Here is a 15,306-nt window from a genome sequence, read left to right on the forward strand (position 1 = left end):
TAAGACATGGCCTTCCTGGTGTTTCTGTTGAATGCATTAAATGTTCAAGGATGTCTTTCTCCCTAGTTATTTAGAATATGAACACCTCTCAATCATGTGTGAATCCTGGTCGAACTTCAGTTTATAGCTCCTTGGCAGTTGGTGATTTCCTAGATGTTCCCTTGTTATCTTATTAGATTCTCTCCCTAAGCATGCATAGCTTCAGACTAAGACGAAGATTCAAGGGAATACCTATACATTATTCTAGATAGAGCTCTTAATCTGAAACTTCATATAAAGTTCTTTATATTATTATGACCTGCAAAATTCAGCCACTTCTTTCCCTTCTCCCTGAAGTGCAATCTTCTCTTCTTGCCTGAACAAAGTTTCATGATCTGCTTAGTTTCTTCTTGCCTGTAGTATGTTGCTGAAACTTCCTTCAGACAGAAGGCTGGGTTGATAGGTTAACTTTGCTTGTTTTTCTCCTCTCAGTGTCATAATCCTTATTTGCTCTTTTAAATTTTTGAAAGAGTTCTAGGTATTTTACCCAATTTCTACTGTTCTTGTTTTTTTTAATGGAAGTCTGATTTTAGTTACTTAACCATGATTAAACTACTGGATGTACAATTTAAAATGTACATTTAAAATGAAGAAGAACCATTATTTTCCTTTATCCTGAAAAATCCTCAAGGAGATTCTATCATTCCTATTTCTTCAATGAAGAAGAATGAGAGGAAAGGAAGACAGACATCAGGATAATTTAATATGGTGAATTTTAAGAAAAGCTTTATTCAGGATTAGATAAGCGGAAGGGAAATGAAAAGGAAGAGCATAAACTAAGTTGTATAAGAATGTGATTTCAGGACTTCCCTGGTAACTCAGTGGTAAAGAATTCACCTGCCAATGCAGGAGACATGGATTTTATCCCTGATCCAGGAAAATTCCACATGCCATGGAGCAACTGACCCCATGCATCTCAACTATTGAGCCTGTGCTCTAGAGCTCAGGAGCCACAGATGTTGAACCCACATGCCACAACTAATGAAGCCTGCATGCTCTAGAGCCCATGCTCCACAATAAGAGAAACCGTTGCCATGAAAAGTCTGCTCACTGCAACTGGAAAGTAGCCCCCACTTGCCACAACTAGAAAAAAATTCACAAAGCAATGAAGACCCAGCAGAGTCAAAAGTAAATAATAAATAAAAATTTAAAAAAAGATTAAGAACATGATTTCATAGAGTTCTTAAGGTTAACCTTGCTTTCTCAAGCAGGTGATTCAAAAATAAGATTGATATAAAGAGACTGTATGTAATACTCAGATTGTGGAAAGCCCTGCACACCAGCTTAAGGAGGACATATTTAATTAAAAAACAATTAAAAAAATTGAAAGATCTTTCTGGCACTTCTGTAAATGATTCGTTTGCCCATTCAAATTGGAAGTAGATTTCATATACCTTCTTTCAATAGGGGAGCAGCACTGGCTTTCATCACTGCTGGAATGTGTTATTTATTGGCTGATTCACAAATAATTCTGACAATAATAATTCATGAGAAAGGCAACTTATTCCAATTAGAAGTCTTATATCTCTGGAGTATAAAGCATCTGGCATTGCTTTTTAGTATTAGAAAATTTGGCAATATGGTAAGCAATATGGTAATACTTTGGGACTAAAATATGTCCTGATTGGTAAAATATGCTAACTGTAATTTAAGCCATTGGAAAATATATAACCAGAGTGGACAGAGTTGCTGTTTTACTTTACTAAACTGATTCAACATATTATCATATAAGAAAAACCCCAGGTATATCATTACCAAAGGATAAGGAGAAATTAAATGTCTTCATGGTGGCTTAGCTTGTCACAGGACAAAAATACACTGCTTCCAGTCATGTGGCAAATGCAGATGCCATTGAGTATAGCAGCCACAAGAGAAACAGTTTATTTTGAAACTGAATGTTGTCCAGAACACTGGGTAAAAATCTCAACTCTGCTAAACCCCCAAGGTGTTTAATGTGAAAGGAGAGCTTCATTACCAATTCAGATATCTACAGAAGATAGAAATTTATTAGCTCTCTGGAGGAGTTTGCATTCCAAAAAGATTCCATAAAATCTATGATAATGGCTGAGAAGTGACAAAAATGCTTATGGATGTTCTTTGCTCTAAATGTATGTGGAGTTTTACCATTATATCTTACAGGAATTAATTGCTTGCCTGTGAAAACACCTTAGGTGTACTGTGTGCTGTGCTGTGCTCAGTGGCTCTGTCATATTCAACCCTTGGTGACCAGACCTCATGGACTGTAGCCCACCAAGCGCCTCTGTTCATGGAAATTTTCCAGGCAAGAATACTAGGGTGGGTTGCCATTTTCTCCTCCAGGGGATCTTCCCAAACCAAGGATTGAACCCACATTTCTTGTGTCTCCTGCATTGGCAGGCAGATTTTTGACCCCTGTACCACCTGAGAAGCCCAAGGTTTACAGATGTTACCAATTTTTATTTTTCTCATTAAATTTCTTATTTGTTATTATTTACATGTTAAAATGTTCCTTCTTATAACTGTTAGAGTATTTAACATAGTTTGCATCTTTAAAAATCATCTACTGCATACAATTCAATTGTTGGAAGGGATATTTGAATTTTCTCAGAAGAAAAATAAGAAAATAAATGCTTTACTGACTAAAATGCAACCAATTACTGAACTAGCTGTTGCGATATTCTTTGTTTTTCCTAAATTGTCAACATGATTTCAGTGGGAAATAATTTATTTGGCTGGGTAAAAGAGACACACAAAATTGATTGGCTGCTTTGCAATGGCCTTTGTCTTTTGAAAACTGTCGATAAGTGACCATTTTAGACATTGGCATGAGAAACCACAAGGCACTTTCATTTGTTTGTCTGTCTCGTTGCTGCTTGAACAGCTGGAATGTCTTTTAGTGATTCTCTCTTTCCTGTAATAGCATAGCAATGCAATCTCATTTTCTGGGCCTGATTCAAATCATCATGCTTTAATTTCACAAAGACTAATAATTTGGCTACATAGATTAGACAACTACTGATGTCCTAGAAGTACATTTATAGATCAAGCAATCAGAGCCCCAGTTTTCATAAATGTCTGCAAATTTGTGATGCTGTGTGGTAATAAAAACTTCTTTGTCATTTGAGTTTACCTTGATCATTCTTTCTTGAAATGAAGTCCTCTGGAATTAGGAATTTTAAACAGGAATGCGGCAAATTAAATTTTTTCTCATGAGAAATATAGTTGTATTTTATCTTTTTTGGTTCTGTTTCAGTGAAATCAGTATTTCTAATCAGGTCTTGTTTAGCATAATGAACTCTGAATAGGCCCCCTGATCAGATGACATCACTTCAAGTGGATGAGGTGTGACTTTCATTTTTATTTCCACTAGAACTTGCCTGGTGACCTTGAACAAACTACTTAACCTCTCATTGACTTATTTTTATTACCTGCAAATTGGATATAATAGATTCAGCCTCCCTCATGATGGTACTGAAGGATAGTTAACATGCTTTAAAAAACGCCCTTGGTCCTCAAGGAACCACACTCTAAAACAGCAGCTGTATTGGAAATCAGACCCTAGATCACCTTTGCAACCTTTAAATTGCACCATTTATGAACATTGTCATGTCTAGCCTTTGCTCCTAAGATTGATCTTAGCCCATTTAAACCTTAAAAGCATCTCTTCAGTATTCTTGGTTGATTTAAAATTATCTTGGAGTGAAACACATAGTTTATGATAAGTGATTTGCAAACCCTAGAGAAATTAGATATTAAAAAAATAGCAACTCTAGAGGCTGGAAAAAAATTAAGCACTGAATTAAAAGTAGGTGAAGCAAATGGATTAAATTATTTGAATTTCAGAGAATGCATGATAGATAGTAATAAACCCAAGGTGTACTGATGAAAACTTTCACCTTCAAATGTTTTGTTAGTAGTTGAAAGTATTCTTTTTCCATTTTTGAAACAAGATGAAATAATCTTTCTTTTTCATTTAACTCATAGGAAAAATTTAACTGTAGCATAATTTTCTTTTACTTACTCTTCATTTAGTAAAACCTATTTTCTTATTTCTGCCATTGTCACATTTTTTAATAATCAAAGGTGTTAGGTGCTACCATGACTTTTCTGCAGATCATATCTATATCTATTTCCTGTCTGTTGTCTAGAGATATACTTCTCTGTCAGTCTAGCCACAAGTTCACTGAAAACAGTGACAGCATCAACCAGATCTTCTACTTTCTTTGTTCTCATTTTCTACATTTAGAATCCAAAGAACATAACTTTTAACTTTTTCTCTATGTCATTTATTTGGTCATGAGCAAAAGCAGAAGAAGAGACAAGCAACATTTCCGGCTCAAAGGATTGAGTAAATTGATTTATTCAATTGCAATGAGGATACTCAGTTGAAATACTGTATAGTTACCATGTGAAATGGTAGGGGACTTCCCTGGTAGTGGGGTGGTTAAGACTGCACTCTCCAAAGGCAGGGGGTGAGTGTTTGATCCCTGGTAGGGGAACTCAGATGCCATATGCTGCAAGATGTGACCAGAAAAAACAAAATGGTAGTAATAATGCATTTTTATAAAATTTCTTTGTCTATTTTTATTAAATCAATAATCAACAGAGTTTGATCAGATTAATCTTTGGTTACTTCCTCAAATTAAATGCCTTCCATAAATTATCACACTGGAGCATATTACAGAAAATAGACTGAAAGATCTGAAAATCATTTTTAAGGAAGATTTTTTTAAGTTCTTTTCTGAATAATTATGAGGAATACCCTAATAAGAACATTTATATTATTAACATTAGAAGATTTCAAAGAACTTTATCTTAGGATAAAAATGATTGAGAAGTATCAGTGTAGGGGCTTTGATATATTTCTTCTGGCTCCATTTAATCTGGAATCTTTCTCTTGTCATTTGTTATGGAAGTCCAGGTATCACTCATCTCTGCACAGCATCAAGAAGTCTGTCACAAGCATTCAGCACCTAAGAAGGTATTTTGCATGGCAGATATTGGAGTAAACTTATCCTTTATTTATAGCATTACACACTTCTGTGAAGGAACATATTAGGATGAAATTCTATTCTAATTAATAGAAATAGTTGATGAATCCAGCATACACAAAACAGAGAATTTTCTGCAAATGATGTAAAAAGCTTTGATTTATGGAAGTGATATGTTCAGCAAGTGGTGATATGTTTGGTATATGGAACAGAAAGTGAAAGTCACTTAGTCGTGCCTTGACTCTTTGCAACCCCATGGACTATATAGTTCATTAAATTCTCCAGGCAAGAATACTGGAGTGGGTGGCTGTTCCCTTCTCCAGGGGATCTTCCCAACCTAGGGATTGAATCCACGTCTCCAGCATTGTGGGTGGATTCTCTACCAGCTGAGCTACCAGGGAAGCCAAAAATCAGTGAATGATATAGAACTGTCCAGATAAGATATTATTGGTTAAAAGAGATTATATATGAATACTAGCTATAATCCTGTCAGAGAAGGCAATGGCAACCCACTCCAGTACTCTTGTCTGGAAAATCCCGTGGATGGAGGGGCCTGGTGGGCTGCCATCTATGGGGTCGCACAGAGTTGGACACGACTGAAGTGACGCAGCAGCAGCAGCAGCTATAATCCTGAGTGTAAATTTACCCTACAACAGATAACCCCTACCACCTATGTGTCTCCTTTGCATGCTTTTTCAGCTGTTACAATTAAAATACAATAAGAATTTCATGGACAGAGGAGCCTGACAGGAGTCCATGGGGTCACAAAAAGTCAGATACAACTGAGTGACTAACACATACACACAAATAAGGTACTATAAAATTAACATCCATATCATCATTTGGCAGTTCTGTGATTCAGGTAAATGAGGTAATATCAGGATAAACTTTTGGTAAGACTCAGTGGTAAAAACACCTATCTACCAATGCAGGAAACACCAGAGATGCAGGTTCAATCCCTCGGTTGGGAAGATCCCTTGGAGTAGGAAATGACAACCCACTCAAGAATTCTTGCCTGGAAAATTCCATGGACAGTGGAGCCTGGTGGGCTATGGTCCATAGGGTTGCAAAAAGCTGGACATGATTGACAGCACATGCACACACACACACACACACACACACACACACACAGAAGTCACATTTAGATAAGACTTACCTGAAAGGAGAAGGTTGAGAGATTTAGGCAACTTCAGTGAGTATACAAGTTTAATGAGCATTGCCTGCATGTTGCAGTCCATGGGGTTGAAAAGAGTTGGACGTGGCCTAGAGGCTAAGTAACAATGAGTATAGATAATAATTTCAGCATATTTTTGTTAATCTGAGATACACTGGGTTTTGATAATCCATTTACAAGTTAGGTTGGTTTTAACTATAAGAAAATCAGAATCAAGTAGGTTACAAAGATAGTTCATAGCAGGAAAACAGGAGGAAAGTTTGGTTTCAGATTTACTCAATTCTTTAGCTTAAAAATGAGGTCGTAGGCCTGAATTAAGCCATTCATTCATTTGATAGTTGAATTATTCATATCTCAGGCCCTGTTCTAGGCACTGAGATTTTTAGGGCGCTATACTAAAAATTTTATTTTTAAATTTTAAAAAATCTGAAGATCAGCCCTGGGATTTCGTTGGAAGGAATGATGCTAAAGCTGAAACTCCAGTACTTTGGCCACCTCGTGCGACGAGTTGACTCATTGGAAAAGACTCTGATGCTGGGAGGGATTGGGGCAGGAGGAGAAGGGGACGACAGAGGATGAGATGGCTGGATGGCATCACTGACTCAATGGAAGTGAGTCTGAGTGAACTCCGGGAGTTGGTGATGGACAGGGAGGCCTGGCGTGCTGCGATTCATGAGGTCGCAAAGAGTTGGACACGACTGAGCGACTAATCTGATCTGATCTGATCTGATTCTAAAAAATGGGCTTCCCTCATGGCTCAGCAATAAAGAATCCACCTGCCAATGCAGGAGACTTGGGTTCAATCTCTGGGTTAGGAAGATGCCCTGGAGAAGGAAATGGTAAGCCACTGCATTATTCTTGCTTGGAAAATCCCACTGACAGAGGAGCCTGGCAGGCTGTAATCCATGAGGTCATAAAAGAGCAAGACACGACTGAGGAACTACACATACACACACACACTATATATACCAACAGCCATATAATCTACAAAATTTCTCAGCAAGTCCTCACTTTATATAATTTAGGTTTAATAACCAATTAAGTGTGTAATATAAAGTAATTAACTGACATACTCTGTACAGCAAACTAGTTTGTGTAGGGAAGATTCAGTTAAAATAGAATTAGGCAATCTGCTTAGATTGACTTTCTTATAAGCTCTATTAGACAGACACCTTGATTTCTCAAATATAGATGTGAAGCTACTATATGCTTACCATTATAACTTAGCAAGAAACTTAAGATTCCCAATTGTTGTTCTTGTAAAAACATAATCAAAATACTGAAAACAATAATAAATTCTGGAGTAACTGTTAGAATGCTTAATTCTACATTATCAATTGGAAAAAAATGAAAAAATGTGGATTTTCAAGGATTTATATTAGATTTATAACATGTAAAGCAAACATAGCCTGGATTTAATAAATGTTTTAAAATATTATTATTGGTTTATTATAGTGGCACCAATTTGGCTTCTAAAAAAGTTGACACTTGCTGAATAACTGTTTTTCAGTAAGCACTGTGTCACACATCTACTTCCAAATCACATATTTTTATAGATATGTTATTTTAAAAGTTGTTTATTTTCAATTATAAGCAACTTTCATCATGTGGAGCAAAGAGTTATATAACAGGATTTCTAAATAACTTTAGCTCTATCTTATTTTCTACCCACACCAACAGGCTAGAAATTGGTATTTCTTTAAGTTTCCTTTGAGAATTCTTCTGCTATTTGTGCTTGTATTGACCAAAATCTAATTTTTATCACCTACTATATTATTTTGCCATTTATGAACACTTTAATTTCTGAACATTTAAGATGGCATGTCACATTCTTATATTTAACTTCTTTATAGTGTCCATATCCTTAATTTATACAACCAAAAGATGGCAGTGCTTCATCAAGTATTATTTTACTATAGGATTTAGTATTTGTTTTCATGATAGTAAAAATCTGTTGGATACAATTTTTATATTTTAAGAGTAGAACTGTATTCAATATTAACAGATTTCCAATAAATATTTTAATTTTTGATCTCTAAATCAGCTTTTTCTTTTTAAAGTAATTTAAGAAATAAAAGGCCTGTAATAGTGTCCAATGAAGCATACTGAGTGGGTATTTTAAATACTCTTCATATTCCATCCTGGCTTTGTTTATCGCTTGCATATGAATCTCACTGAAGACAGATTTTTGAAAACCTGTGGAGCTACCTTTCTATTAATACAATGATCTTGATTTCATTTCAAAGAACTTACTGTTCTTTGAACAGTATATGTGCTTTCCTATGTGCTAAAGTGAGGATGAATCTTAAAACGTTCCATTAGGCTCAAAAGTTTAAACTCCAGCTCTAACAAAGATTGCAACCAAGTATTTCTAATTAATACACCATCAATATAAAGGAAATAGATTGTCATGTTTAAATACAACAGCATTAAGTTCCACTGAATTTTTGAGCATGGAATAATTAACTGAACTATTGATTACCCTCACTATTGTATTAAAATCTAGTTTTCTCTGATAGTCTTTTTGCTGTCTATTGTATTAAAAGACAATAGTTTTCTTTGACGGTCTTGTCCTCTTACCTACCTTTTGTTCATTCGGAACCAAAGCCAAACCCGATAAACCATTTTAACATATTTTAATTTAATAATTTAATCCAAATTATTTCAAATCTACATAACTGTATCCAAACTTATTTCCTAACCTTTAATTTTACCTGTTTAAAGAACATTTGTCATTTCTTATTATTGTTATTTAGTATCAAAGGTGAAACTTCAGCTATTACACCTATTTTCCACGCTGCTTACTAATAAGACATCTTTAGCATTCCTCTCAGCTTGATTAAACTTTAGACAGGTTTCTTCCAGAATATTATCCTTTGACTTCCCTTTTCTTAGAGCATTTGCTTTAGAAAACTAACAATTGTAAATTCTTTCTTTATTTCTTTGAGATGTAAATCTTTCCTATCCTCTTGACAATTTTGTTTTTCTTAAGGACCTCGGAGCCATCATGTTTAAGCCTAACTTTCAAGAAAGGTAAAACTCCTGTACTCTAGCTTCAGTGGGAAGGTAGTGATCAAACAGATAAGTATCAGTTAGCAAACACAGAGGGTCTAATCACATTGAACAACACTTCTCTTAATGTCCTCTAGTATTTTTCTACCTGCTTACCTCCACTCTATCCCCCTACTCTCCACTGTCCCCAACCTAAACCAGTGCTTAAAAACATTCTTAACTTTGGCTATAACAAAGTTGAGTTCAATCCCTCTCCTCTATTGCAAAACTCCTGGATAAAATCTTTCTTGTTTGTTTCACTTTGGTACAATTTTTCTTTGGCATTATGTTCTGTTGAAATTACTGAAATAAAACATGTCAAAAAAGGATCCTAGTGATTGTCTTTATCCAGGCATGTTTGAGCTAAAAGGAACTAGAGCTCATCTTTTTTGTTTTTTGTTTTTTTTTTTTAAGAATAAAAATCTTGTTGCTTAATTAAGTATACACAATTTCAGGAGAGAGTTAAAGCAGGATCTTGAGGCTGTTGGCAATGGTATCTTTACCTCATTCCTCAACTTCTTCTATAGCTTCATGGAACTACCTTTTACCTAGAATTTGTGGTGAAGATAGGACAAATGCATTACACAAATGAAATCTATCCCAAACTTAAGCAAGTGACAGTGATGGGAGGGTTTTACAGCAACAGGACAGTCACAAACTGTGGCCTCTGTTTGCTCAGTAGTAAAGAATTTGCCTACAATGCAGGAGACACCAGGAGATGTGGGTTTGTTCCGTGGGACAGGAAGATCCTCTGGAGTAGGAAATGGCAACCTGATCCTTATTCTTGCCTGGAAAGTTCCATGGATAGATGAACCTGGTGGACTATAGCACATGGAGATGGCAAAAAGTTGGGCACATCTGAGCATGCACACACACTCTTTAGAAAGCTATATCTTTCCTTTCAGACCAAAGTTTTTTGAGTTAATCATAAAAAATAATAATATTTTCTAAGTATTCTTTCTGAGTTTGAGCAAACTCAGGGAGATAGTGAAGGACAGGGAGGAATGCTGTGCTGCAGTTCATGGAGTCGACAGCAACTGAACAAGGGATCTTTAAAAAGAGCTTTCTAATCATACTTTGCACACAATTACTTTAAAGAGAATCAGTTTCCAGATTCTCAAACTTCATGTATGATTTTTTTCAAAACTCAGTGTCTTAAGAACACACTCCATAATGAGGTGCAACTTCTCCTCACCCATCTCTCTTTCTCCTGTGTTCTTCAACTTTGCAATTATAAACACACCTCTCAACAGTCTTAAATCTTAACTCTGGATCATTGGTGTAGATATGAATTTCTCTAGGTCATCAAACATAGAAATATATGGAAATAATATGGACTGGGTGACAAAGGGTTTTACAACTAGTTGGTTTCCAAATGTCTACCTTAATCAAATCAGAGTCTTTACTGTCTGAGCCAAGATGGAAGCCCAAACACATCAAGGAGTGCCTAATTAAATCTTTGGTTGACATATCCTTAAGATTTTTTTCAATAATTAATTATTCAATGATATTTACTCTATGACTCAAAAGGATTTCAGAAAAATGAAAGCCCAGTTCCAAATGTTTTCATCATTTTCTTATTTTCATAGATTGCCTAGGAAATTACATCTAAAATATGGAAAAATAAAATAAAAAGGATACTAAGTTCAGCCCCATTCCAACAATAAGTAAGCTTCATTCACAAGTACAAGAAATAATAATTAAAGAATGGAATCTCTTCTATCTTATTAAAAGAAGCTTTTCTAACAAAATTTGACATTGAAAAAATCATTTTTTTTAAAAAAATTGGTGTATAGGTGTTTTATAATACTGTTCTCATCGATCAATATAAATAAATAAACATGTCTTGTGTAAGATTTATTTTGTACAGTAAGATACCTGTTGTCACAAGAAATGTTAAAAACAATATATATTTTGTGTATATATTTGAAGAGAAAATTGATATGGTAGTAAATACTCTTTTGGGCAAGTATTGCATTTTATTAAGACAAAATTCTGTTGGGAAGTTGAATGGAAATATCTTAAAATCACCTAGATTTGTATTTCAAATTAAATTTTAAATGTTAAGCCAAAAATATGAATGGGACATATAATTCCTTTGGAAAGTACATATGTCAAAAATTCAAATAGAACACTAATTTTTACTACCATTATAGAATCAGAAGGAAGGCTGTGGTCCCATGTTTATAATAGCTTTTATATTAAATCTAACAGACCATACCAAAAAAGTTCGCATTTTAAAATGACTCCAGAAAGTTTCTAGAGCCTTTAGTTTATTTAACATACATTTTTTCTGTAAATGTATTTATTTACTAAATGATGTTAAATATCTTGAAATCTGGCTGTCAGTATTTTTATAGAACCTCCTATTCACTCATATGTTTATGAAATAAAAGAATTCTTTCCAACACTTTATTCCTTCTTATAAAATAAATTAGAAAATATATAAGAAGTGTGATTTAACTTCTAACAATCATACACATGTGGAAAATATTTATGGAAATGGAATATCATATTCATTGCTAAGTTTAGAAATTGTTTCAGCTTGGTCATAAGATTCTGTTTTTACTATAATTATCCATATTTATTATCATCGTTTTTTATTATTTTTTCTCCACCTGACAATGGCCTTCGGATCATATCAATAACTCCTAGTCAGATTATAGACACAGCAAACAAGGATGCCAGGGACCAGGGTCATTGCCAAAACGAGGTGAGCTGCCTGGGCTACTTACTGTAAGTAGTTGCCAAAGAAAATTCTGCTTGAAAAGAAGCCAAGTTTACAGAATTTCCACAGACTCCTTAGCATAACGTCATTTTAATTTTAATATTCTTCTGAAAAGAAGTTAAAGGGGCAATGCCCCAGGCCACTGCCCCAGGCCACTGCCAGGGTTCCAATGCTTGCAATACCATTGCCAACATACACTGGACGTGAAGTGCTTAGAAGTCATGGACATGAGGGCAAGGAAGTTTCTTCCCCAGAATCTCATTTTCCCTTGGATGAAACACAAAGGCATTATGGGGCATTCAAGATGTCAAAACTTTGAATGGACATTTCCTGAAATTTGTTCACTTTCCTTCCTTTTGTTATTTCACTGGACTCTTAAAGTTCCCTTCTGGTTGTCGCCATATTTTCTTAGAGCCCAGGGTCTTCAGACACATTGCTTCTTCAGCCTGAGATATTCTGAAGTCTGTATCTCATTTCCATTACGTCATCAGGTCTCAACTTTAGTGTCACTTCTTCAGGAAGCCTTCTTTTAATCTGGATTCATCTGCATTTGTTTTAAAATCCTGAAGCCTTTTTATGAGAAAGATCATGGACTGTAGTCTGCCAGGCTCCTCTGTCCCTGGAATTCTCAGGGCCAGAATACTGGAGTAGGTAGCTCTTCCCATCTCCAGGGAATCTTCCCAACCCAGGTCTTCTCCATTGCTGGCAGATTCTTTACCCTCTGAGCCACCGGGGAAGCCCTAGAACTGAGCAAATAATATTTACTGAACTCTCACTAAATATAGGGTCCTCCCAAGTGTTGGCAACCCAATCCAGTTTTCTTGCTTGGAAAATTCCATGGATGAAGGCATCTGGTGGGGTACAGTCCATGGGGTTGCAAAGAGTCGGACATGACTGAGAGACTTCACTTTCTTTCCCAAGTGGCACTGGTGGTAAAGAACCTGCCTGCCAATGCAGATACATAAGAGACATGAGTTCCATCCCTGGGTCCAGAAGATCTCCTGGAGAAGGGCATAGCAACCCACTCCACTATTCTTGCCTGGAGAATTCTATGGACAGAGGACAATTCTCTCCAGAGAATTCAATGGAGGAATAGGATCTATAGGGCCTCAAGGAGTCATACAGGACTGAAGAGACAGCATGCACTCACACACTGCATATCAGATAATCATTAGCTCTTTTAGTCATTACTGCAACTCCATGAGGTAGATACTACTCCTTTATTATCCCCATTTCAAACTGTGTATTAGATTCTAACTGGAGTTACTTGTCCAAGGTGACAAGGCTAGTAAGAGGTAGGTAATTATTTCTTTGATGTGTATTTTTGCTAATCTGTACCTCCTTAAGGACAGAGACAAATGTCTGTTTGGTTCATCTTTGTGTACATCTCCAGACCTGGTACAATGGATATTTAATAAATATTTATTGGATGACTGAATTATGCAGATAACATGATGGTGAGACTGTTTTATATGTATGTCAAAGAGTCATAGAATATATGAAACTTCTAAATGAGAATCACAGAATGTGTCTTTTGTTCTAGGTGTGGGAAACGAAAGAAAGATCTTCCCTCAGAGAAGCTCTGCATGTGGCATAATCTTAGAGTAAGTATAGGTGTAATATTAAAATAGAAAATAGTTACAAAGTAGGTACTTATTGTCAGAGGGTACAATTATCTGACTAGAATTATTTTTATTCATTCATATTTTAAATTTTTGAAAAACATAAAAAAGTCCTCATATCAATTAAATAGGTAACCATGCTGGGTTATCTAATTTGCTTTTGATTGAGTATTTTTGTTGCATAAGAAATAAATCAGAGCAAAACTATTACAATGATCACAGTTATTACAAGAGAGGAAAATACAATCAGGAGGAGACAGAAGTGACTGAGCACAATGCAAACATATGCTGCTGCTACTGCTAAGTCGCTTCAGTCGTGTCCAACTCTGTGCGACCCCATAGACGGCAGCCCACCAGGCTCCCCCGTCCCTGGGATTCTCCAGGCAAGAATACTGGAGTGGGTATAATCACTGTTAAAATTTGGCTATATTTATTTACCTATTACCTAATACAGTATTGAATTATCATCAAAATTGTTTCAATCAGTCTTTTCTTTTTTTTTTTAATTGATGAAATATTTTATTTTTTATTTTTTTTTATTCAATTTTAATTAAAAAAAATTATACATGTTTCAATCAGTCTTTTCAATTGAGGGAACTATACACCCTGAAATCTGTTCAAAATTGGGTGCCCGGAAATTTTTCAACCCAAGAATCAATGGTTTTTATCAGTATTTCCAGGAGATTTATTATTAAAAAAAAAATCTTAAGAACTATTTTTTTGTCAATGCTGATGTCAACATGATAGATTTCAAGGCTTCTTTGTGCTTGGTTAATGTTCAAAGGCAAGAGTAGAAAAAAGTCGTCTTCATGCACAATTTTCTATATAATACCATTTTCATGGTATTTTGTCTAATTTTTGCTGCCAGAATGAGATGCAGTAGTCTGATAGAGTCCCATTACTATGATTTGAAATTAGTTAATTACTACCCTTTAGTTCCTTAAAGACTAATTGGAATTAGTCTTTGATTCCATTACTACTATTCTTGACAATATGTAGACAATAAACACACACACATACACAATTTTAAGCCATATGTAATATATTATATATTATAAAATGTTTTATTTTTGAAAATTTGTTTATTTTTAATGTCTGCAAGAATCTGTTATATTGTTATATGTATTTTAGGTAGCTTGATAGTGAAGTATTTATAGTCAGCTGATGTAGGAAGAATTTTTTTTTTTAAGCATTGAGTCCATCCCTGAGTATAATATGGTTTGTTTATTCATAACTTTTTATAGTTACTTCAATGTCATTTTGAAATTATTTTGTTAGGTTTATACTTAAGTAACTTTGGTGATGGTGGTGGTGATTTAGTCATTAAGTCATGTTTGACTCTACTCCACGGATTGTAGCTAACTCAGGCCCTTCTGTCCTCTGCCCACGGGATTTCCCAGGCAAGAGTACTGGAGTGGGTTATCATTTCCTTCTCAGGGGATCTTCCCAACCCAGGGATCAAACCCTGGTCTTATTATGGGAGATTCTTTACCAACTGAGCCACCAGGGAAGCCCCAAGTAACTTTGGGGGTAATTATATTATTCTATTTATACACTGTGGTTTTATATTTAAAGGAATGCTATTACTTTTGTTTCTGTGGATCTTTTTTTGTTGTTGTTGTTGTTGTTTTCATTCAGCCAACTTGTGGAACTCTGTATGTTTTCTAGTATTTACTGATATAGTCATTTGAACTTTCTATATATGCAGTTGCATTTTCTACA

Source organism: Bos indicus x Bos taurus, chromosome 6 (genome assembly GCF_003369695.1).
Source record: "Bos indicus x Bos taurus breed Angus x Brahman F1 hybrid chromosome 6, Bos_hybrid_MaternalHap_v2.0, whole genome shotgun sequence".
NCBI lineage: Eukaryota > Metazoa > Chordata > Mammalia > Artiodactyla > Bovidae > Bos > Bos indicus x Bos taurus.